Source organism: Lissotriton vulgaris, chromosome 1_2, assembly GCF_964263255.1.
Source record: "Lissotriton vulgaris chromosome 1_2, aLisVul1.2, whole genome shotgun sequence".
In the NCBI taxonomy this organism is placed as follows: Eukaryota; Metazoa; Chordata; class Amphibia; order Caudata; family Salamandridae; genus Lissotriton; species Lissotriton vulgaris.
The window spans coordinates 351,779,251-351,802,373 of record NC_141686.1 but is presented as its reverse complement, the minus strand read 5'-3'; positions in this window follow the sequence as shown (position 1 = coordinate 351,802,373).

The window sequence follows — 23,123 nt, the reverse complement described above, 5'->3', positions numbered from 1 at the left end:
AACGCTACATAGAGCAAAATGTCAGAAATAGCCAAAAAAAAAACGGCCTGGATTTTGTCCCAACCACTTCTACCCGGTATTAGACCTTCCCAGGAATGCCCCAAGACCCGGCAACCCACCCGCCAAGAAGCATAACACCCCCAAACAGGCCAAAAGCAAAATCTCATACTTGCAATATTTCTGGGCCTTCGGTCCAAACGCGCTGCGTAGCTAGGCCATAAGTCGGGGTTGGCACGACGGATTTCCTGAAAAGCAAATGCAATCAAGATTAGAGTGTCCCAGCAGTGCTCCCAGACCACGAAACTCACCCACAAACACCAGGAAGCCCCCCAAACAGGCCCCCGAAAACGCTACATAGAGCAAAATGTCAGAAATAGCCACAAAAAAAATCGGCCTGGATTTTGTCCCAACCACTTCTACCCGGTATTAGACCTTCCCAGGAATGCCCCAAGACCCGGCAACCCACCCGCCAAGAAACATAACACCCCCAAACAGGCCAAAAGCAAAATCTCATACTTGCAATATTTCTGGGCCTTCGGTCCAAACGCGCTGCGTAGCTAGGCCATAAGTCGGGGTTGGCACGACGGATTTCCTGAAAAGCAAATGCAATCAAGATTAGAGTGTCCCAGCAGTGCTCGCAGACCACGAAACTCACCCACAAACACCAGGAAGCCCCCCAAACAGGCCCCCGAAAACGCTACATAGAGCAAAATGTCAGAAATAGCCACAAAAAAAACGGCCTGGATTTTGTCCCAACCACTTCTACCCGGTATTAGACCTTCCCAGGAATGCCCCAAGACCCGGCAACCCACCCGCCAAGAAGCATAACACCCCCAAACAGGCCAAAAGCAAAATCTCATACTTGCAATATTTCTGGGCCTACGGTCCAAACGCACTGCGTAGCTAGGCCATAAGTCGGGGTTGCCACGACGGATTTCCTGAAAAGCAAATGCAATCAAGATTAGAGTGTCCCAGCAGTGCTCCCAGACCACGAAACTCACCCACAAACAGACGGAACCCCCCCTAAGAGCACCTCAAAGGCAAGCAAGTCATCAAAAACACAAAAAATTTTCCGCCTCGGATTTGGTCCAAACCACTTTTAGTGCTTCCCAGCAATGGCCCCAGACCCGTCAACTCACCTGCAGAGAGGTAGAACAACACCCCCACAAGTGCTGAGTCTTTCTTCATTGGGCGTAAACCAGCCCTCTGCTTTGATGGAAATAGGAGTCTGGAGGAGGAGGATAGAGGAGCATGTTCTTCTGAACTTGTGAACCTGAGGAATGCAGACTGCGGCACCTTCAAATCAATTAGCAAACAAGTGAAGACAGTTCTGGTGATGGGCTTGTTTTTGTGATTATCTGATTAAAGTTTGAATTATATTAACTGTGCACAACAAAGAAAGACAGACACACAGGAATAAAAGTGAATAAGGATGAAAAAGAAAGTTATTGATTCGTTGTCTCATTTTCAGGGCTCGGTATCACGGTCCAGGAATAAGAATAAGGCTTCGTCATCATACTCTGTGAATTCAGGCAGGGTGAGCTCAGTGTCACCTAGCAGAGTAGAAACTCCCTCATCTATGTTGCTGGCCACCTCCTCTTCATCCGGCACGCTCTCTCGTACTCTGAAATCTGGTGGTATGAAGTGCTGATTCATCTTGATCATTGTTAACCTCTCCACATTTTTGGGCGAGAGGCAGCTCCGTTTGGGAGTTACAATCCCACCAGCCGCACTGAAAACCCGTTCAGAAGACACGCTTGCGAGTGGGCAAGACAAGTAGTTTAAAGCCAGGTTGGTGAGCTGTGGCCACAATTCTTTTTTCCCATGCCAATACGCCAATGGGTCAGAATTAACATAGACCTCTGTTGAGTTATTCAGATAGTCCTTCACCATCGACTCAAGGTCCTCATCCAAGGTTCCTCCACTTTGCTTAGCTCTTGCTGTGTCTCTGACCTTTTGAGAACCAAACCCACGCAGAGCTAGCCAATCCTCTTCAGCCTCCAATGTTTCTGTTGTCTTTCGTGCAGATGATCCGGTTGCCGGTGTCTTTAACGGCTGAGAGGTCACTTGTGCCACAGCCACAGGTGCAGAAGTGGATTGTTTTGACTGGGGATGGCCTGCTGATGTACTGCCATTTCCTTCAATTTCCATCCGTTCTGTTTCAAACTTCTTGGCTGACAAGGCTAGCCAACGTTTGTACTTTGGAACATGTTCATCATCAAAAGGAAAGAATGCTTGGCCTGCCAGCGCCTTTTTGTAGCGTGGATCCAGAATAGTAGCACAAATGTAATGCTGTTCTGAGTGGATCTTTTTAAGACGTTCATCACCTTGTAGGAGCTCTAATAATTGCTCAGCCAGAAGCAAAGAGTCTTGGTTTTTGTCATCTTTTCCAAACACAGAACACACCTCCTTCAGTTGGTCCTCCAGCATGTACAACAATGGGATAGCTTTTCCCAAATTAGAGTCCTCCTTGCTGACTGCACGCGTGAAGAACTCAAAAGGACGAAGCATGCGTGTCAGACTTTCAACTATGTTCCATTGCGGCCCACCCATCCTCAGCTCCTCTGGACCCTCTTTAAGGAAATATTGATCGAGTTCCGTATACTGCTCATACAGACGCTCAAGCATGTAGAAGGTTGAGTTCCAACGTGTTACCACCTCCTGGATGAGTGCTTTCACTGGCATTTGACGTTGATATAGCAGGCTCCTCAGCTGCTTCCGGGCCTTAAAAGAATGCCTGAAATGCTTGCACATTTTTCGGCAGGTCTCCAATACACTGTACGCTGCACTGCCTTTATTACCCAAGAATTTTTGGACAACCAGGTTTATACAGTGCGCCAAACACGGCACTCTGAAATAGTAACCGTCCCTCATGGCCTTAACTATATTGGCGCCATTGTCCGTGGAAACATAACCAACCTTGCGTTTTAGTGGGGACAGCCAGTTAAGGACCTTTGTGTTAAAGACATCCAAAATGTTTTCTGCTGTGTGACGTTTCTCCAAACCAAACATGGCTAGTGTTGCATGTTTCCGAGCACCTTTAAAAACAATGTTAGTGTCAACACCTGCGTTTAGCTTTGCTTTAGCCCCTGAAAAAGAGACCCAGTGTGCAGTAATCAGCGCCTGCGCCACTGGTCCACATGTCTGTTGTCAGATGTATAGTGTGAACAGCACTCTTCTGCAAAGCTGCCCCAATCACCTTCAGAACATCTTCATGTAGTGCTGGAACCGCAACTCGGGCAAAATAGAACCGGCTAGGAACCTTCCATTTAGGGCAGAGCGCTGTCACTAATTCTAGAAAACCAACCCCTTCTACAAAAGAAAAAGGGAGAAGGTCCAGAGCTAGCATTTTAGCCAGCTTAGTGTTATACAGACGGGTCATTGGGTGGTTGCGTTCATATTGCGCTTCTGTAAACAACATCTTTTTAATGTTGCCCTGGACCAAGGATTTACGGGATGATGATGATCTCTTCGACCCAGTTACGCTCGCTGATGAACTTTTCCGCATTGATGTCTCACTCTCTCCCACACTCTTAGTGTGGCTCCCATGGGGTGTGCTGCTGACAGGGGAACTGGGTGTAAGTGAAGTGTTTGAATCGTCTTCTACCTCCTCGTCATCACCAGATGAAAAATCAACGTTTTCATTACGTGCAATTGCGGCTTTCTTGACCGCCTCTAGGTGCGGAAACCATTGGACAGGGTGCGCTCTCTCAAGATGACCTCTCTGGCCTCCGGTACCATAGTTAGAACCAAGCTTACCACGACTAAATCGAAGCTTACAAAGGCTACAAATGGCTACGTTTTCCTTTTTTGGGCAAACACTAAAGAAGTCCCAAACTGGAGACTTGAAATGTCTTCGGGGGCCGGAGGAGGCGGCGATACTGGTGGTGGTGGTCCTGCTGCTAATGCCAGATGAAGTGGAGGATGTTGGATTGCCGAACTTCAGTACGTTTTGCACTTTCACCACCACGAATTGAGGTCGAGGACGAGGTGGGTACCTTCTTGCGAGGAAGAAATATGGAAGCGGTAGGTTTTGGTGTACTACTTAACTCCAAATCTAATGATTCCATTTCCATTGCCTCCTCGCCGACATCATCATCACGCTCAGCAGCTTCTCGGGATAGGGTCAAAATGTCTCTTTGCTGCATGCCCGGTGGGGCTGCAGTGACCTTTGTGATGACTGGCTCGTCGTCATCGTGAGAGGCTTCATCACCAGCAGTATCTGTCACTTCTTGTTGAGCCTCATCACACTCCATAGGTTTGAGTTTTTGGACGACCTTCCTTTTACGCTTAGGTACCGGTGTCAGATCATGGTGTGCCTCACTGTCAGACCGCAGTTGTGGTTCCCAAGACAGATCACTTGCATCAGAACGAGGTGGGCTTGAAGAAGATGTAGACACCCCCCTTGATCTTTTCCTTGCTAGGGATGTGGAAGACAATGAATGATCATCAGAAGGAGTGGCTTCCAATGATACCTCGGCTTCATTGTCGATTTCCTGATGTGCCCCTACTTCGGGAGGAACAACTATTGTGGGCACTTGTGAACCTCCATGCACCTTTGCTTGCGCATCTCCTTTTGCTGCCTCTCCTTCCACATGTACTTGGGCGTGTACTTGCACATGGTGTTGTTGTTGCGGCTGTGGTTGTTCAACACTTGTCAGATGAGTTACAACAACCTGTGTTGATTCAGGGACATTGCTGCTACTTTCTTGCGATGAGCCAACATCACTGGTCGATGGTGATTGGAGAAGTACACTGACTGCCTCTGAAGCACTCAAGGGCTTTGACTTAAGTTGGCGTGGTGGTGGAGGCACTGAACCCAATGGAGCAGGGGTGCTGCTCCCAGCTTGGTCCCCAGCAGATCCTGCTGCTGCAGGCGTACTTTTTTTTTTGCTCCCAAAAAACGTGGCGGGTGGCACACCAGCCTCCTTGGTAACTTGCTTCTTCTGCTCCTTACTAGCAACTTTCTTGCTAGAGGAGCTACGGAGAACTTTCTTTGGGGGCGGGGCCATCTTCTTCAGAGCAGGTCAGACAGCAGGCCGCAGTTGCACGAATTGTAGAGTTGTCTGAGGCCAGACGTGACGTCGCGTGACGTTATGCTGCACACACACACCGCTGCAGGACTTCTTCCTGGCACTGGTGGTTCTCTTGAGTCTTGTGCACCTAAAAAAAATGGAAGACAGAGGAACATCAGTTCAGTTATAGAGCACAAAAAAATCGAAAACACTGCAAAATCAGCACAATCCCAATCCATCCATGCCCTCCATAATGTTTAAATTCAAGACAACCCACAGAAAGACTAGGCCCATGCAAGACTCACTACCCCTGGGCATAAATAAAGGTTGAAAAGTAGGCAAAATGGTTGGAGGCCTAACAACAAAGCCTGCATTCAAAATGGCCACTTGCCTGCCAGTGCCAGCACATGGCCAGTGCCTGTAGCTGCACTCAAAATGGCCACCAGCCACATGGCATGTGCCTCCCCATGAACACCCCCAAAAATCGAAAAACACTGAAAAATCTGCACAATCCCATTCCATCCATGCCCTCCATGATGTTTAAATTCAGGACAACCCACAGAAAGACTAGGCCCATGCAAGACTCACTACCCCTGGGCATAAATAAAGGTTGAAAAGTAGGCAAAATGGTTGGAGGCCTAACAACAAAGCCTGCATTCAAAATGGCCACTTGCCTCCTGGCACATGGCCAGGGCCTTCCTGTACCAGCACTCAAAATGGCCCCCACCCACATGGCCTGTCCCCATGAACACCCCCAAAAATCGAAAAACACTGCAAAATCAGCACAATCCCATTCCATCCATGCCCTCCATGATGTTTAAATTCAAGACACCCCACAGAAAGACTAGGCCCATGCACCACTCACTACCCCTGGTCAAGGCCCCAACAACAGGTCAAAAATCGAAAAACACAGAAAAATCAGCACAATCCCATTCCATCCATGCCCTCCATGATGTTTAAGTTCAAGACAGCCCACAGAAAGACTAGGCCCATGCTAGACTCAAATACCCCTGGTGAAAAGGCCACAAGTACAGGCCCAAAAAACGAAAATCACTGAAAAATCTGCACAATCCCATTCCATCCATGGCCTCCATGATGTTTAAATTCAAGACAACCCACAGAAAGACTAGGCCCATGCAAGACTCACTACCCCTGGGCATAAATAAAGGTTGAAAAGTAGGCAAAATGGTTGGAGGCCTAACAACAAAGCCTGCATTCAAAATGGCCACTTGCCTGCCAGCACATGGCCAGTGCCTGTAGCTGCACTCAAAATGGCCACCAGCCACATGGCATGTCCCTCCCCATGAACACCCCCAAAAATCGAAAAACACTGCAAAATCAGCACAATCCCATTCCATCCATGGCCTCCATGATGTTTAAATTCAAGACAACCCACAGAAAGACTAGGCCCATGCAAGACTCACTACCCCTGGGCATAAATAAAGGTTGAAAAGTAGGCAAAATGGTTGGAGGCCTAACAACAAAGCCTGCATTCAAAATGGCCACTTGCCTCCTAGCACATGGCCAGGGCCTGCCTGTACCAGCACTCAAAATGGCCCCCACCCACATGGCCTGTCCCCATGAACACCCCCAAAAATCGAAAAACACTGTAAAATCAGCACAATCCCATTCCATCCATGCCCTCCATGATGTTTAAATTCAAGACACCCCACAGAAAGACTAGGCCCATGCACCACTCACTACCCCTGGTCAAGGCCCCAACAACAGGTCAAAAATCGAAAAACACAGAAAAATCAGCACAATCCCAATTCATCCATGGCCTCCATGATGTTTAAGTTCAAGACAACCCACAGAAAGACTCAGTCCACCCACCACTGAGTACTCCTGGGCAAAAGGCCCCAAAACAGCCCAAAAATCGAAAATTCCAAAATTTTAATTGCAGCAACTGTAATGCCCCAAACAAACTTACTTGTAAAATTTCTAATCCAACAGTGATCCAAAGAAAGTCAAAAAGGCCTCAAATCCAAATATCCAGCAGCATCCACAAAAAGTAATCCTTCCAGCTCCAGACCCAAATGAAAAGTGACCAGGAGATGGACAAAGCACTGGGAGGAGCCTGCTGAACAGGAACAGGAAGTTGAAGACTGTGGGGCACTTCCTTCCTCCCACCCCCCTGCCCCCCTCCCCAAAATGGACTCCTCGCTAAAAAAGTGCAGGCAAATGTCAAACTAAGGAGTTATTCAGATAAAAATCATCATTTCTAGAAGGTTTATGCTGCTTGCTGGTGGATTTCTTGTGCAGAATTGCAAATTTATATTTTCGCTCGCCGCATCTCAAATCTCGCAATTGCGAAGTACCGCGAGACGTGATCTCGCCGTACTCGCGTTGACAAACTATCGCTGGCAAGCCGCGATGACGTAATCGCGCTCGCCAATTCCCGCGGGATCACACAGCAAGATCCAAAATGGCGCAGCACTCGCAAACTATCGGAAAAAACTACTCGGCAAACGATGATAAACGCCGCGCGCCGCAAAAATTGTATCACCAACGCCGCGCGCCGCAAAAAAAATCCGCTGCGTGCGAATTAGCGGATTTTTCGGGAAATTCGCAAATCTCGCGGATTGCGAATTTCCCAAAAATCCGCAAAATCCGCGAGCGTAACGGATTTTCCGCCCATGCTTAATCTTATGTGCTTGATATTGCCATGTTGTATAGCAATACCAACCTTGTACTTCTTGGTGTCAGTTTCGAACGTCCTCAAAGCTCCAACTTGATGCACTATTGATAAAAGTTTGTCGTGATAGTTTTCACTGCAGTATTTTTATAGTGGTTTATGATAAACTTCATGTCGACCAGAAAATAGAGTAATATTGCTTTCGGTGCATGGCTCTTTGACACAATGACTTTCAAAATTAACTTCTCTTTGTTGTGTAAAGAAATAAAGTGGTACGACACTGAACAAACGTACGCATACTCCAGTGCTGGTTTATCTACAAGCCTGTGAGTATCAGCAGCCCAGGGACAATGGAAGTATATGGCATGCTATACAAGGCATTGTTATATTTCCCCGGCAGGTGTCAACCAAAACCATGAAACGTGACAATAGTTTATTCTGCTTTTGAGTGAGGGCGGGAAGGGTGTGTTTAGTACTTCCTGCTAAGCATTTTATTACAGCTCTGGAAAATGAGATATAAATGTGCTCTTGGGATGCTGAGCAAATGTTCCAGTGACATTGTAAGGGTGCCTTGGACCCCAAATTAACAGCAGAATGTGTCCACTTATCTGTTGATTGGGAGTAAAATGCAGCTATAATGGTAGTGCATTCTGTGCAACGGCATCGGCTGCACTAGTGAATCACTATCCGGAAAGACAGGCTCTTCCTATCTTTGCATGAATGTGACGTAGAGTCTTTCAAAGTGCGTTGATAGTGTGCAATATGTGACGTCAGTACCAGCAGACATCTTTTCTGAAAGTCGTCAGCTCGCTGCGGGCAGACTCTAAGACCTACATAGGGCCAAGGTAAAGGCAATCCTTTAGGTGACTGCTGCCAACAGAGGCCAGTAACCCGTTCTCCACACCAGCACCACCAGCGCTGCGACAGGCTGTTTATCATATGTTTACAAGGGCATCAGTTCTCTGACTTTAATGCATGTGCATTCCCTGAACAAACACGCTTTCAGGGGAGGTACGTAACCATGCCCGGACTGGCCATTGCGGCACTGGGCAATCCCCCGGTGCGCCACAAGGGTGGGGGCCGGTTTTGGGCCCCTGGGGGCCGGCTTTGTTACAGGGCTGTTTTATGCAGCATAGCTGCAAAATCGGCCCAGTAACAAAATCGGCCGAAAAGCAGCCCTGGCAAAGAGCTTGGTCTCACCCCCAAATCCCCCCCCCCCCCCCCCCCGGGGAGGGGGGGGGGCGACCGAGCACTTTGCCAGGGCCGCTTTTGGTTCCCAGTCCGGCCCTGTACGGAACTTATGGCCAATCAACTCTTGCAAACATGGGGAGGAGGACACGACCTTCTGTGTAGTTCTGCTGAAGTCTCTTTTTTATGTTGCTCACATAACCTCAGACGACAACTGCAGTATCAAGCCCAACCTAACAATAGAGAGCATGAGTGCCTGCCATGGCTTAGCTTGATCTCTGGTAATCCCCATGCCTCTCAGATTAGAATTTGAATTAAGAATAGCAAATATGAATCTGTATTCAGAAATTGTTCCTTTTTTAAAGTTTATTTATTGATTTTCAAAAAATACAGAATGACACAAAATGAGATACCCAAAGGAAGAAGACATAGAAAGAGAAAGAAAAAAAAACATTGTCCACATCACCAATGATACAAAAAAGAAACAGAGCACACGCAGGAGTCAACGATAATCCCACCGAAGCAGCAGCTTAAATAACTGTGAAAATAAAATACATGTATTGACAGATAGAAGCAAGGCCCTCGCTCCAAGGGACCTACAGCAGATAACAGCTATCACAGAGCACTTACAAAATATCAGCACATGGCACAATATCATTTACATTAAGTCCCGCACATGCGGCATTTTCAGTTCGAGCCAGCATCACTAACAGCATCAGTGGCCCCCCCAGAATCCCTAAACTGCTCCCGAGCCCAGTCATAGGTGACTCCTCCTTTGGACTCCCTTGTTGTATACAGCATCACTAACAGCATCGGTGGCCCCCCCAGAATCCCTAGACTGCTCCCGAGCCCAGTCATAGGTGACTCCTCCTTTGGACCCCCTTTTTGTATACAGCATCACTAACAGCATCAGTGCCCCCCCCAGAATCCCTAGACTGCTCCCGAGCCCAGTCATAGGTGACTCCTCCTTTGGACCCCCTTTTTGTATACAGCATCACTAACAGCATCAGTGGCCCCCCCGGAATCCCTAGACTGCTCCCGAGCCCAGTCATAGGTGACTCCTCCTTTGGACCCCCATTTTGTATACAGCATCACTAACAGCATCAGTGGCCCCCTCGGAATTCCTAGACTGCTCCCGAGCCCAGTCATAGGTGACTCCTCCTTTGGACCCCCTTTTTGTATACAGCATCACTATCAGCATCAGTGGCCCCCCAGAATCCCTAGACTGCTCCTGAGCCCAGTCATAGGTGACTCCTCCTTTGGACCCCCTTTTTGTATACAGCATCACTAACAGCATCAGTGGCCCCCCGGAATCCCTAGACTGCTCCCGAGCCCAGCCATAGGTGACTCCTCCTTTGGACCCCCTTTTTGTATACAGCATCACTAACAGCATCAGTGGCCCCCCGGAATCCCTAGACTGCTCCCGAGCCCAGTCATAGGTGACAACTCCTTTGGACCCCCTTTTTGCTGCCTCTCCTTCCACATGTACTTGGGCGTGTACTTGCACATGGTGTTGTTGTTGCGGCTGTGGTTGTTCAACACTTGTCAGATGAGTTACAACAACCTGTGTTGATTCAGGGACATTGCTGCTACTTTCTTGCGATGAGCCAACATCACTGGTCGATGGTGATTGGAGAAGTACACTGACTGCCTCTGAAGCACTCAAGGGCTTTGACTTAAGTTGGCGTGGTGGTGGAGGCACTGAACCCAATGGAGCAGGGGTGCTGCTCCCAGCTTGGTCCCCAGCAGATCCTGCTGCTGCAGGCGTACTTTTTTTTTTGCTCCCAAAAAACGTGGCGGGTGGCACACCAGCCTCCTTGGTAACTTGCTTCTTCTGCTCCTTACTAGCAACTTTCTTGCTAGAGGAGCTACGGAGAACTTTCTTTGGGGGCGGGGCCATCTTCTTCAGAGCAGGTGTGAGACTTCGGACGAGGGTTGTGTCTGTACTGCGGGGTTCTCGAAAAGATTCGCACACACGGGCTCTCTGGGTAATGCAGGTTTTATTGCTTTGTACAAACGACGTTTGCGAACAGGCACTCTATAAAATGGTAGTGGTGGGTCCGCCTCCTCCGTCCTGGATCTTCCTCCTGTTGCTCGCCTGTCCCAAGGTCTCCTGGGTGTCGTAGGCCTTTTCCCCGCCGTCTCGCTGGTCTCTTTGCGCCGGTACCCCAGAGAAAAAGGAAAGAGAAATGTCCGTCTCAGTAAAGGTGCTTGGAAAAACGTCTCTCAGGGAAGGGAGTGAGGGGAATTACACGTGCAACCTTCAACCCTGACTGTGGGATGTGAACCCTTGTGAAACCATCAAGGGTGTGCAGGGGTGTTTTCTTTTTATGAGGGCTTCCCTCGTCTACCACCACCCCACGCTGTGTTATCGGACCGTACCTGGGTGAGCCACACTTCCGTGTTAGTGTGGCTGGGCGATGCGCGTCCCGCAGAGCCCCCTGGCTTCCCGCGGTAATCCACCTCAGGTTCGTTGTCTGGTCCCGCCGCCGCCTTCCTTGTTGGAGTCGTCCTGTAGCTCTGCCTCGTCTCAGGTTCCGTCCGGCTCCACCTTCCTGGTCTCTCTCCGCTGTCCCCGCCGTGCCTGGGATGATCTTGTTGTTCCTCCTCCACCTCCGTCCTACTCTCTCCGTCCTCCTCGTCCTCCGACCTCTGATCTTCCTCCGTCCTCCGCTCGTCGTCTTCCTCCTCCGTCCACTCCGCTCCGCTGTCTCTCCACTCGCTCCACCAACCTCCAACTCCGCCTCCGGGTGTCTCGCACACCTGGCTGGACTCCGGGATGGGCTTTACGTCGTCAGGGGGGGTGTGGCGCCGATCCGACTCCGCCCCCTTAAAGGTGTAGTCCCGTAGGTGCACTGCTTCAGGTCGTCTCCTTACGACGTCGGGGGTGTTCCACGCCTCTGTATGCTGGGAAGAAAAGGTAGACACATTACTAGGCATACCAGGGGGGCCCTCGTCGGGGTCCCCCGCGTCACAGCAGGTCAGACAGCAGGCCGCAGTTGCACGAATTGTAGAGTTGTCTGAGGCCAGACGTGACGTCGCGTGACGTTATGCTGCACACACACACCGCTGCAGGACTTCTTCCTGGCACTGGTGGTTCTCTTGAGTCTTGTGCACCTAAAAAAAATGGAAGACAGAGGAACATCAGTTCAGTTATAGAGCACAAAAAAATCGAAAACACTGCAAAATCAGCACAATCCCAATCCATCCATGCCCTCCATAATGTTTAAATTCAAGACAACCCACAGAAAGACTAGGCCCATGCAAGACTCACTACCCCTGGGCATAAATAAAGGTTGAAAAGTAGGCAAAATGGTTGGAGGCCTAACAACAAAGCCTGCATTCAAAATGGCCACTTGCCTGCCAGTGCCAGCACATGGCCAGTGCCTGTAGCTGCACTCAAAATGGCCACCAGCCACATGGCATGTGCCTCCCCATGAACACCCCCAAAAATCGAAAAACACTGAAAAATCTGCACAATCCCATTCCATCCATGCCCTCCATGATGTTTAAATTCAAGACAACCCACAGAAAGACTAGGCCCATGCTAGACTCAAATACCCCTGGTGAAAAGGCCACAAGTACAGGCCCTAAAAGCGAAAATCACTGAAAAATCTGCACAATCCCATTCCATCCATGGCCTCCATGATGTTTAAATTCAAGACAACCCACAGAAAGACTAGGCCCATGCAAGACTCACTACCCCTGGGCATAAATAAAGGTTGAAAAGTAGGCAAAATGGTTGGAGGCCTAACAACAAAGCCTGCATTCAAAATGGCCACTTGCCTCCTAGCACATGGCCAGGGCCTGCCTGTACCAGCACTCAAAATGGCCCCCACCCACATGGCCTGTCCCCATGAACACCCCCAAAAATCGAAAAACACTGTAAAATCAGCACAATCCCATTCCATCCATGCCCTCCATGATGTTTAAATTCAAGACACCCCACAGAAAGACTAGGCCCATGCACCACTCACTACCCCTGGTCAAGGCCCCAACAACAGGTCAAAAATCGAAAAACACAGAAAAATCAGCACAATCCCATTCCATCCATGCCCTCCATGATGTTAAAGTTCAAGACAGCCCACAGAAAGACTAGGCCCATGCACCACTCACTACCCCTGGTCAAGGCCCCAACAACAGGTCAAAAATCGAAAAACACAGAAAAATCAGCACAATCCCAATTCATCCATGGCCTCCATGATGTTTAAGTTCAAGACAACCCACAGAAAGACTCAGTCCACCCACCACTGAGTACCCCTGGGCAAAAGGCCCCAAAACAGCCCAAAAATCGAAAATTCCAAAATTTTAATTGCAGCAACTGTAATGCCCCAAACAAACTTACTTGTAAAATTTCTAATCCAACAGTGATCCAAAGAAAGTCAAAAAGGCCTCAAATCCAAATATCCAGCAGCATCCACAAAAAGTAATCCTTCCAGCTCCAGACCCAAATGAAAAGTGACCAGGAGATGGACAAAGCACTGGGAGGAGCCTGCTGAACAGGAACAGGAAGTTGAAGACTGTGGGGCACTTCCTTCCTCCCACCCCCCTGCCCCCCTCCCCAAAATGGACTCCTCGCTAAAAAAGTGCAGGCAAATGTCAAACTAAGGAGTTATTCTGATAAAAATCATCATTTCTAGAAGGTTTATGCTGCTTGCTGGTGGATTTCTTGTGCAGAATTGCAAATTTATATTTTCGCTCGCCGCATCTCAAATCTCGCAATTGCGAAGTACCGCGAGACGTGATCTCGCCGTATTCGCGTTGACAAACTATCGCTGGCAAGCCGCGATGACGTAATCGCGCTCGCCAATTCCCGCGGGATCACACAGCAAGATCCAAAATGGCGCAGCACTCGCAAACTATCGAAAAAAACTACTCGGCAAACGATGATAAACGCCGCGCGCCGCAAAAATTGTATCACCAACGCCGCGCGCCGCAAAAAAAATCCGCTGCGTGCGAATTTGCGGATTTTGCGGGAAATTCGCAAATCTCGCGGATTGCGAATTTCCCAAAAATCCGCAAAATCCGCGAGCGTAACGGATTTTCCGCCCATGCTTAATCTTATGTGCTTGATATTGCCATGTTGTATAGCAATACCAACCTTGTACTTCTTGGTGTCAGTTTCGAACGTCCTCAAAGCTCCAACTTGATGCACTATTGATAAAAGTTTGTCGTGATAGTTTTCACTGCAGTATTTTTATAGTGGTTTATGATAAACTTCATGTCGACCAGAAAATAGAGTAATATTGCTTTCGGTGCATGGCTCTTTGACACAATGACTTTCAAAATTAACTTCTCTTTGTTGTGTAAAGAAATAAAGTGGTACGACACTGAACAAACGTACGCATACTCCAGTGCTGGTTTATCTACAAGCCTGTGAGTATCAGCAGCCCAGGGACAATGGAGGTATATGGCATGCTATACAAGGCATTGTTATATTTCCCCGGCAGGTGTCAACCAAAACCATGAAACGTGACAATAGTTTATTCTGCTTTTGAGTGAGGGCGGGAAGGGTGTGTTTAGTACTTCCTGCTAAGCATTTTATAACAGCTCTGGAAAATGAAATATAAATGTGCTCTTGGGATGCTGAGCAAATGTTCCAGTGACATTGTAAGGGTGCCTTGGACCCCAAATTAACAGCAGAATGTGTCCACTTATCTGTTGATTGGGAGTAAAATGCAGCTATAATGGTAGTGCATTCTGTGCAACGGCATCGGCTGCACTAGTGAATCACTATCCGGAAAGACAGGCTCTTCCTATCTTTGCATGAATGTGACGTAGAGTCTTTCAAAGTGCGTTGATAGTGTGCAATATGTGACGTCAGTACCAGCAGACATCTTTTCTGAAAGTCGTCAGCTCGCTGTGGGCAGACTCTAAGACCTACATAGGGCCAAGGTAAAGGCAATCCTTTAGGTGACTGCTGCCAACAGAGGCCAGTAACCCGTTCTCCACACCAGCACCACCAGCGCTGCGACAGGCTGTTTATCATATGTTTACAAGGGCATCAGTTCTCTGACTTTAATGCATGTGCATTCCCTGAACAAACACGCTTTCAGGGGAGGGACAGAACCATGCCCGGACTGGCCATTGCGGGCACTGGGCAATCCCCCGGTGCGCCACAAGGGTGGGGGCCGGTTTTGGGCCCCTGGGGGCCGGCTTTGTTACAGGGTTGTTTTATGCAGCATAGCTGCAAAATCGGCCCTGTAACAAAATCGGCCGAAAAGCAGCCCTGGCAAAGAGCTTGGTCTCACCCCCAAATCCCCCCCCCCCCCCCCGGGGAGGGGGGGGGGGGCGACCGAGCACTTTGCCAGGGCCGCTTTTGGTTCCCAGTCCGGCCCTGTACGGAACTTATGGCCAATCAACTCTTGCAAACATGGGGAGGAGGACACGACCTTCTGTGTAGTTCTGCTGAAGTCTCTTTTTTATGTTGCTCACATAACCTCAGACGACAACTGCAGTATCAAGCCCAACCTAACAATAGAGAGCATGAGTGCCTGCCATGGCTTAGCTTGATCTCTGGTAATCCCCATGCCTCTCAGATTAGAATTTGAATTAAGAATAGCAAATATGAATCTGTATTCAGAAATTGTTCCTTTTTTAAAGTTTATTTATTGATTTTCAAAAAATACAGAATGACACAAAATGAGATACCCAAAGGAAGAAGACATAGAAAGAGAAAGAAAAAAAAACATTGTCCACATCACCAATGATACAAAAAAGAAACAGAGCACACGCAGGAGTCAACGATAATCCCACCGAAGCAGCAGCTTAAATAACTGTGAAAATAAAATACATCTATTGACAGATAGAAGCAAGGCCCCCGCTCCAAGGGACCTACAGCAGATAACAGCTATCACAGAGCACTTACAAAATATCAGCACATGGCACAATATCATTTACATTCAATCCCACACATGCGGCATTTTCAGTTCGAGCCAGCATCACTAACAGCATCAGTGGCCCCCCAGAATCCCTAGACTGCTCCCGAGCCCAGTCATAGGTGACTCCTCCTTTGGACCCCCTTTTTGTATACAGCATCACTAACAGCATCAGTGGCCCCCCCGGAATCCCTAGACTGCTCCCGAGCCCAGTCATAGGTGACTCCTCCTTTGGACCCCCTTTTTGTATACAGCATCACTAACAGCATCAGTGGCCCCCCCGGAATCCCTAGACTGCTCCCGAGCCCAGTCATAGGTGACTCCTCCTTTGGACCCCCTTTTTGTATACAGCATCACTAACAGCATCAGTGGCCCCCCCGGAATCCCTAGACTGCTCCCGAGCCCAGTCATAGGTGACAACTCCTTTGGACCCCCTTTTTGTATACAGCATCACTAACAGCATCAGTGGCCCCCCCGGAATCCCTAGACTGCTCCCGAGCCCAGTCATAGGTGACAACTCCTTTGGACCCCCTTTTTGTATACAGCATCACTAACAGCATCAGTGGCCCCCCCGGAATCCCTAGACTGCTCCCGAGCCCAGTCATAGGTGACAACTCCTTTGGACCCCCTTTTTGTATACAGCATCACTAACAGCATCAGTGGCCCCCCGGAATCCCTAGACTGCTCCCGAGCCCAGTCATAGGTGACTCCTCCTTTGGACCCCCTTTTTGTATACAGCATCACTAACAGCATCAGTGGCCCCCCGGAATCCCTAGACTGCTCCCGAGCCCAGCCATAGGTGACTCCTCCTTTGGACCCCCTTTTTGTATACAGCATCACTAACAGCATCAGTGGCCCCCCCGGAATCCCTAGACTGCTCCCGAGCCCAGTCATAGGTGACTCCTCCTTTGGACCCCCTTTTTGTATACAGCATCACTAACAGCATCAGTGGCCCCCCCGGAATCCCTAGACTGCTCCCGAGCCCAGTCATAGGTGACTCCTCCTTTGGACCCCCTTTTTGTATACAGCATCACTAACAGCATCAGTGGCCCCCCCGGAATCCCTAGACTGCTCCCGAGCCCAGTCATAGGTGACAACTCCTTTGGACCCCCTTTTTGTATACAGCATCACTAACAGCATCAGTGGCCCCCCCGGAATCCCTAGACTGCTCCCGAGCCCAGTCATAGGTGACAACTCCTTTGGACCCCCTTTTTGTATACAGCATCACTAACAGCATCAGTGGCCCCCCCGGAATCCCTAGACTGCTCCCGAGCCCAGTCATAGGTGACAACTCCTTTGGACCCCCTTTTTGTATACAGCATCACTAACAGCATCAGTGGCCCCCCGGAATCCCTAGACTGCTCCCGAGCCCAGTCATAGGTGACTCCTCCTTTGGACCCCCTTTTTGTATACAGCATCACTAACAGCATCAGTGGCCCCCCGGAATCCCTAGACTGCTCCCGAGCCCAGCCATAGGTGACTCCTCCTTTGGACCCCCTTTTTGTATACAGCATCACTATCAGCATCAGTGGCCCCCCAGAATCCCTAGACTGCTCCCGAGCCCAGTCATAGGTGACTCCTCCTTTGGACCCCCTTTTTGTATACAGCATCACTAACAGCATCAGTGGCCCCCCGGAATCCCTAGACTGCTCCCGAGCCCAGCCATAGGTGACTCCTCCTTTGGACCCCCTTTTTGTATACAGCATCACTAACAGCATCAGTGGCCCCCCGGAATCCCTAGACTGCTCCCGAGCCCAGTCATAGGTGACTCCTCCTTTGGACCCCCTTTTTGTATACAGCATCACTAACAGCATCAGTGGCCCCTCGGAATCCCTAGACTGCTCCCGAGCCCAGTCATAGGTGACTCCTCCTTTGGACCCCCTTTTTGTATACAGCATCACTAACAGCATCAGTGGCCCCCCGGAATCCCTAGACTGCTCCCGAGCCCAGTCATAGGTGACAACTCCTTTGGACCCCCTTTTTGTATACAGCATCACTAACAGCATCAGTGGCCCCCTCGGAATCCCTAGACTGCTCCCGAGCCCAGCCATAGGTGACTCCTCCTTTGGACCCCCTTTTTGTATACAGCATCACTACCAGCATCAGTGCCCCCCCCCCCCCCCCCCCCCCAGAATCCCTAGACTGCTCCTGAGCCCAGTCATAGGTGACTCCTCCTTTGGACCCCCTTTTTGTATAGAGCATCACTAACAGCATCAGTGCCCCCCTCAGAATCCCTAGACTGCTCCCGAGCCCAGTCAACAGAGGGGCCCCATATTTCATTAGGCCTGGAAGCAGGCAGCATGAGTTTCCAGAAAGAAGCCAATTGAGTCTGGCCATACGTGACCTCTTGTATCCAATTCGCAATCATGGGCCTCCTCTTCCTACCCCACAGCCGGGCTATTTGGCGCTTGGCAAAGAGTAACAGTAGCGTGTGCAATTTGCGTCTCTTGACTTGTGTGTCTTTCACATGCCCCAGCAGAGCTAATAGTGGTGATGGGGACAGTGCCATCTCCAATATCTGGTTTATAGCCTCAAATATCACAGACCAGGAGTCAAAAATGGGCGGACAGAACTACGCCATAAGTAAAAAGGTGGCAGCGGTTGCACCACAGCGCCAGCAGCAGTCCTCCTCCCTCAATCCCATCCTATGTAATCCAATAGGTGTCCTGTAGTAACAAGTAGAAATTTGAAATGAATTAATCTGAGTTTATAGTTGGGGGACAGGTCGGACATCTGAGCACAGCAGTACGACCACTGGTCGTCAGACAGAGGGGAGGGCAACTCTGCAGACCATCTGCGGCGAGCATGAGCGGTAGTCACAGGGGCCTCTTTTTGCATTGAAGTATACAATCTGGTATTGAGCCGACGCGAGGACGGAGTACGCAAGAGATTTTCCAAGGCGCTTGGCGGAGTTGGCTGGGAGGGGAAATCCCTATGTAGTGCCTTACATGCAGCCCGAAGCTTGTGATATAAAAAAACTTCACCAAAAGGCACTGTTTGACCGTCTTCTGCAACAGGAGGGTCTCGGAACTGCCCCTCAGGATATAAATCAGCAAAGGTGTGCAAAGACAGTTTCTGTGCCATCTTATCACCAAGTTCATCTTTAATATTGGGCAACATAGGATTACGTGCAAGAGGAATAGAGGGGGCAAAAAGCACCCTCGCTCCAATGCCCACCGCAGGGTCTCAGATGTGTCAATGTCTTTCCAGGGCTTCTTATAGGATTGATATAGCGCAACCCGGAGAGGAACAGGCGCCACCACGTCCATTTCGACCACCACATGAGGCTGGAATGGCGTTGGGTGCACCCAATAATGCAGGAATTGTGCCTGCGCACACAATGCGTACAGTTTCATATCTGGCGCGCCCAGCCCACCTTGAGCAGTCGGTGGCAACAACAGGGCCCAAGACACCCGAGCTTGGCCATTCACCCAGACCAGAGAGACTAATTGGGATTGTAGTGATTTAAAAAAGGGCCAGTGAGTATCAGTGGCAAGTTCACAAAAAGATACAAAAATTTAGGCAAGACGATCATTTTAACCAGTGCAATTATACCTGCAAGCGACAATGGGAGTTTAGACCACAAACCTACCTTGTCCTCCAGCCAGGACACAGCCCTCCCATAATTCAGAGCCCAGAGTTCCGGCTAATCCAGGCACCCAAATACTTCACTTGGTCCTGTTCCCATTTCAACGGGAATTCCGAAGTCACCGCCTTTGTGTTGTCAGTTAAAGGGGAATATCACTGATTTTGCCCAGTTTATATTCACCCCCGATAACCTGCCGAATTTAATGAACTCACGCAACACGACGTCCAGATTGTGCCCAGGGTCTACAATAACGTTATGTCGTCCGCATAGAGCAAGATCAACAGACTACGGGTGCTAAAACCAATCCCTTTATCAGTATGGTGCTGACGGATACGTGCAGCCAGCGGCTCCATCGCTATAACAAACAGCAAGGGCGAGAGTGGGCATCCCTGCCATGTACCGCGCGTAATCCGGAAGGGATCAGATACAATATTATTCACCCGCACCCTGGCCGTTGGTTCGGTGTATAGCAGTTTAATCCACTGGAGAAATAAGGGGCCGAAACCCATCCAAGTCAGTAAGAAATTGGTCCTTTTTAACTGGAAATGAGCTGTACATGTCCAAATCCACAATAATGCTCCCAGCTTATTGCGGGCAACATAGAAGCAGTCAGTTCAGTCTAGCTTTCTACTTTGTATTCTGGGCATGGGCATATCACTCACTAGTCTTCTCACCCTCACAGATCCAAGAATTAAAAACTCATGAAAATAAAAAAGGTGTTTAATGTTTGATTCCTCAGCTGAGCAAAGAGTTTCTTTCCCAGGCTATCACAGGCTTGACAGACTTTTAATATTAATTTGACACTGGGCTGGTATCTGACCTGGGCACAGATCATCAGTCTGGCCACGTCAAGAGTATGGAATCCGAGATGGTCAGGGGCCTGAAGTCTCAGTTCTGCATAGGGCTGCAGGATGATCTGGGGACAGGTGTGCAGTCAAAGATGCACATAGGGCTGCAGGATGATCTGGGGACAGGTGTGCAGTCAAAGATGCACATAGGGCTGCAGCATGATCTGGGGACAGGTGTGCAGTCAAAGATGCACATAGGGCTGCAGGATGATCTGGGGACAGGTGTGCAGTCAAAGATGCACATAGGGCTGCAGGATGATCTGGGGACAGGTGTGCAGTCAAAGATGCACATAGGGCTGCAGGATGATCTGGGGACAGGTGTGCAGTCAAAGATGCACATAGGGCTGCAGGATGATCTGGGGACAGGTGTGCAGTCAAAGATGCACATAGGGCTGCAGGATGATCTGGGGACAGGTGTGCAGTCAAAGATGCACACAGGGCTGCAGGATGATCTGGGGACAGGTGTACAGTCAAAGATGCACATAGGGCTTCAGGATGATCTGGGGACAGGTGTGAAGTCAAAGATGCACATAGGGCTGCAGGATGATCTGGGGACAGGTGTGCAGTCAAAGATGCACACAGGGCTGCAGGATGATCTGGGGACAGGTGTACAGTCAAAGATGCACATAGGGCTTCAGGATGATCTGGGGACAGGTGTGCAGTCAAAGATGCACACAGGGCTGCAGGATGATCTGGGGACAGGTGTGCAGTCAAAGATGCACATAGGGCTGCTGTTTCATCTTGGCAGAAGCCTCAGTCAGAGCTGTGCACAGACTGTAGCTAGAGCTAGGCACAGGCAAGAAGCCTGAGCCGGGCACAGGCCTGCGGCTTCTTCTCGGCACAGACCTGCAGTTTCAGTTTGGTAACAGGTCTGCAGTCTGCAGGTCGGCATGAAGAGTTTGGTGCGAGGTCACAGTTAGAGTTGGACACAGAGCCATAGTCGGGGCGGGGCACGGGAATTGAGTCTGAGCTGAGCATAGTTCTACAGTCTCAGCTGGGTCAGAGCTGGGAACAGGATTGACATTAAAGCTGAGCGCAGGTCTGCAGCCTCAACTGGACACAGACAAGCAGTCTGTGCTGGACATAGACCTGCAGTTTTAGGTGGGCATAGGACTGCAGTTTGAGTTTGGCACAGGGATATAGTCTCACCTGGGCCTAAGGGCTAAAGCTGGAGCTACCTACAGGGCTGCAGCCTGACTTGTGTTGTTAGGAAGTTATATTTTTCCTGCTGGATGGCTTGTCCTCTGTGGTAGAGGTGTTGAAAATTCATATCATTTCTATTTGCATATTAATGATGACTTTATGGAAAATTAAGTGAAATTCGGCACATTTACATGAGTTCCAAAGCTGGTATTTAGAGCTGTCTTTTAGTGTGAAATGCATCATCAGGTCCACTTTGACATGTACATTGCACATGACCCAAGCAGCAGCTGCTCTCTTTCTATTCGTTCATGTTATTCCAATACTCCCACAATAGGATTTTTCTCCCTATATAAATTGAAAATTTCACAGTGGCATAGGGGTCTAATTTCGGGTAAAAAGCATAAAGCAAAAAGCAGAAAGGATTATGCCGGCATAACAAGCATTTTGTTCAGGCCTACTGTCTTGCACAGACTGCCTCAACATCATTTTGTAACTCTACTTTTCAAAGCATCAACAAATTCCTACAAAAGATTGTATGCTTGGAGCCCAGCTGTGGTGGCCATACTTTTGTGGACTTTGTCACAAATTCCTATTTCTACTTTGGTAATACTTTCGCAATGGATTCAGTATGGGGTGCTGTCTCGTATGTAAGAAACCAGTGTCTAAAATGGGCCGCCCCAGCACCTATGACAAACAGCAACGTCTTACTTACAGTCCACTGGCGCTATGAACAATAATAAAACAGTATATTTTATATTTGGACATGCATGCTGGTGAAAGTGAAGAGTGTGGCATCTATTATGAATACAAATGTTTATGCAAGAAGGAACAACTGTCAGTTTGTATGAAACATTCGTGCAAGTAAGGTACGGTGCCCAGAAATCCCAGATCTGCCAGGAAAGTTCTGTTTTTTCAGCATGTGTCCTGGCAAATATCGATGAATTCAGCTCCTGTCCTGATTTTCAAAGATTGTCCACTAAACACACAGGAAGACTTAACATGCACCAGGGCAGGATGAGTGCATGAGGCCATTAAATATGATACTGTGTGTAAAAGTAACATTTAATTTATGCTTAGTGCCTCCATGCCATCCGTGTTCTATGTTGGCCATGGGTTACCCAGAAATCCATTCTGTGACAATGGTGGCTGCTAAAGTGTAGCTCCCCTTTTATGGTTATGGTATGCCCCAGTTTGAAATGGTATGCCCCAGTTTGAAATGGTATGCCCCAGTTTTTGGTTTTAAAAATGTGGTCAGTCTCAGCCAAGGTTTACAAGGAACAGGGCATTTTGAAATATCATGTTATCACATAATTACTAATACCTCTTTTTAAATAGATATTTACCTAAAGTGCATCCAGCTCTCGGCACTATTATGAACATGACTGCGCGACATAAGTCAATGGTATCAAGGGGACAAGGGTGGAGTAAGCCCAGCCACACATGTACACTTGGAAATGTACATTACATTAGAACCTCTTGAGCGCATGTTCAACCACTGAGCTCCCACACCATTCTAATAATTATGATTTGTGAAACTGACTAAAGGAAAGGATAGATATTCTCAAAGTAGTCACTTGAGTTTGCCGTGCTTTATCTCAATGCAACCATCAGGGCTATTCTGCCTGTGGACTTTACTGCCTGAGAAGAAATACAATTTTACAAACATCATTCTTCTTCGGAGGGAACTCAGGGATCAGCTATAACCATCTTTTAAATGACAGGTGAAAGGGCACCGCCAAAACAGCATTTTTTTGTAATTTTGTTTTCATTTGATATTTTATGTTATGGTTCATGATATGAAACAAACACATTTGGAAAGATAACCAA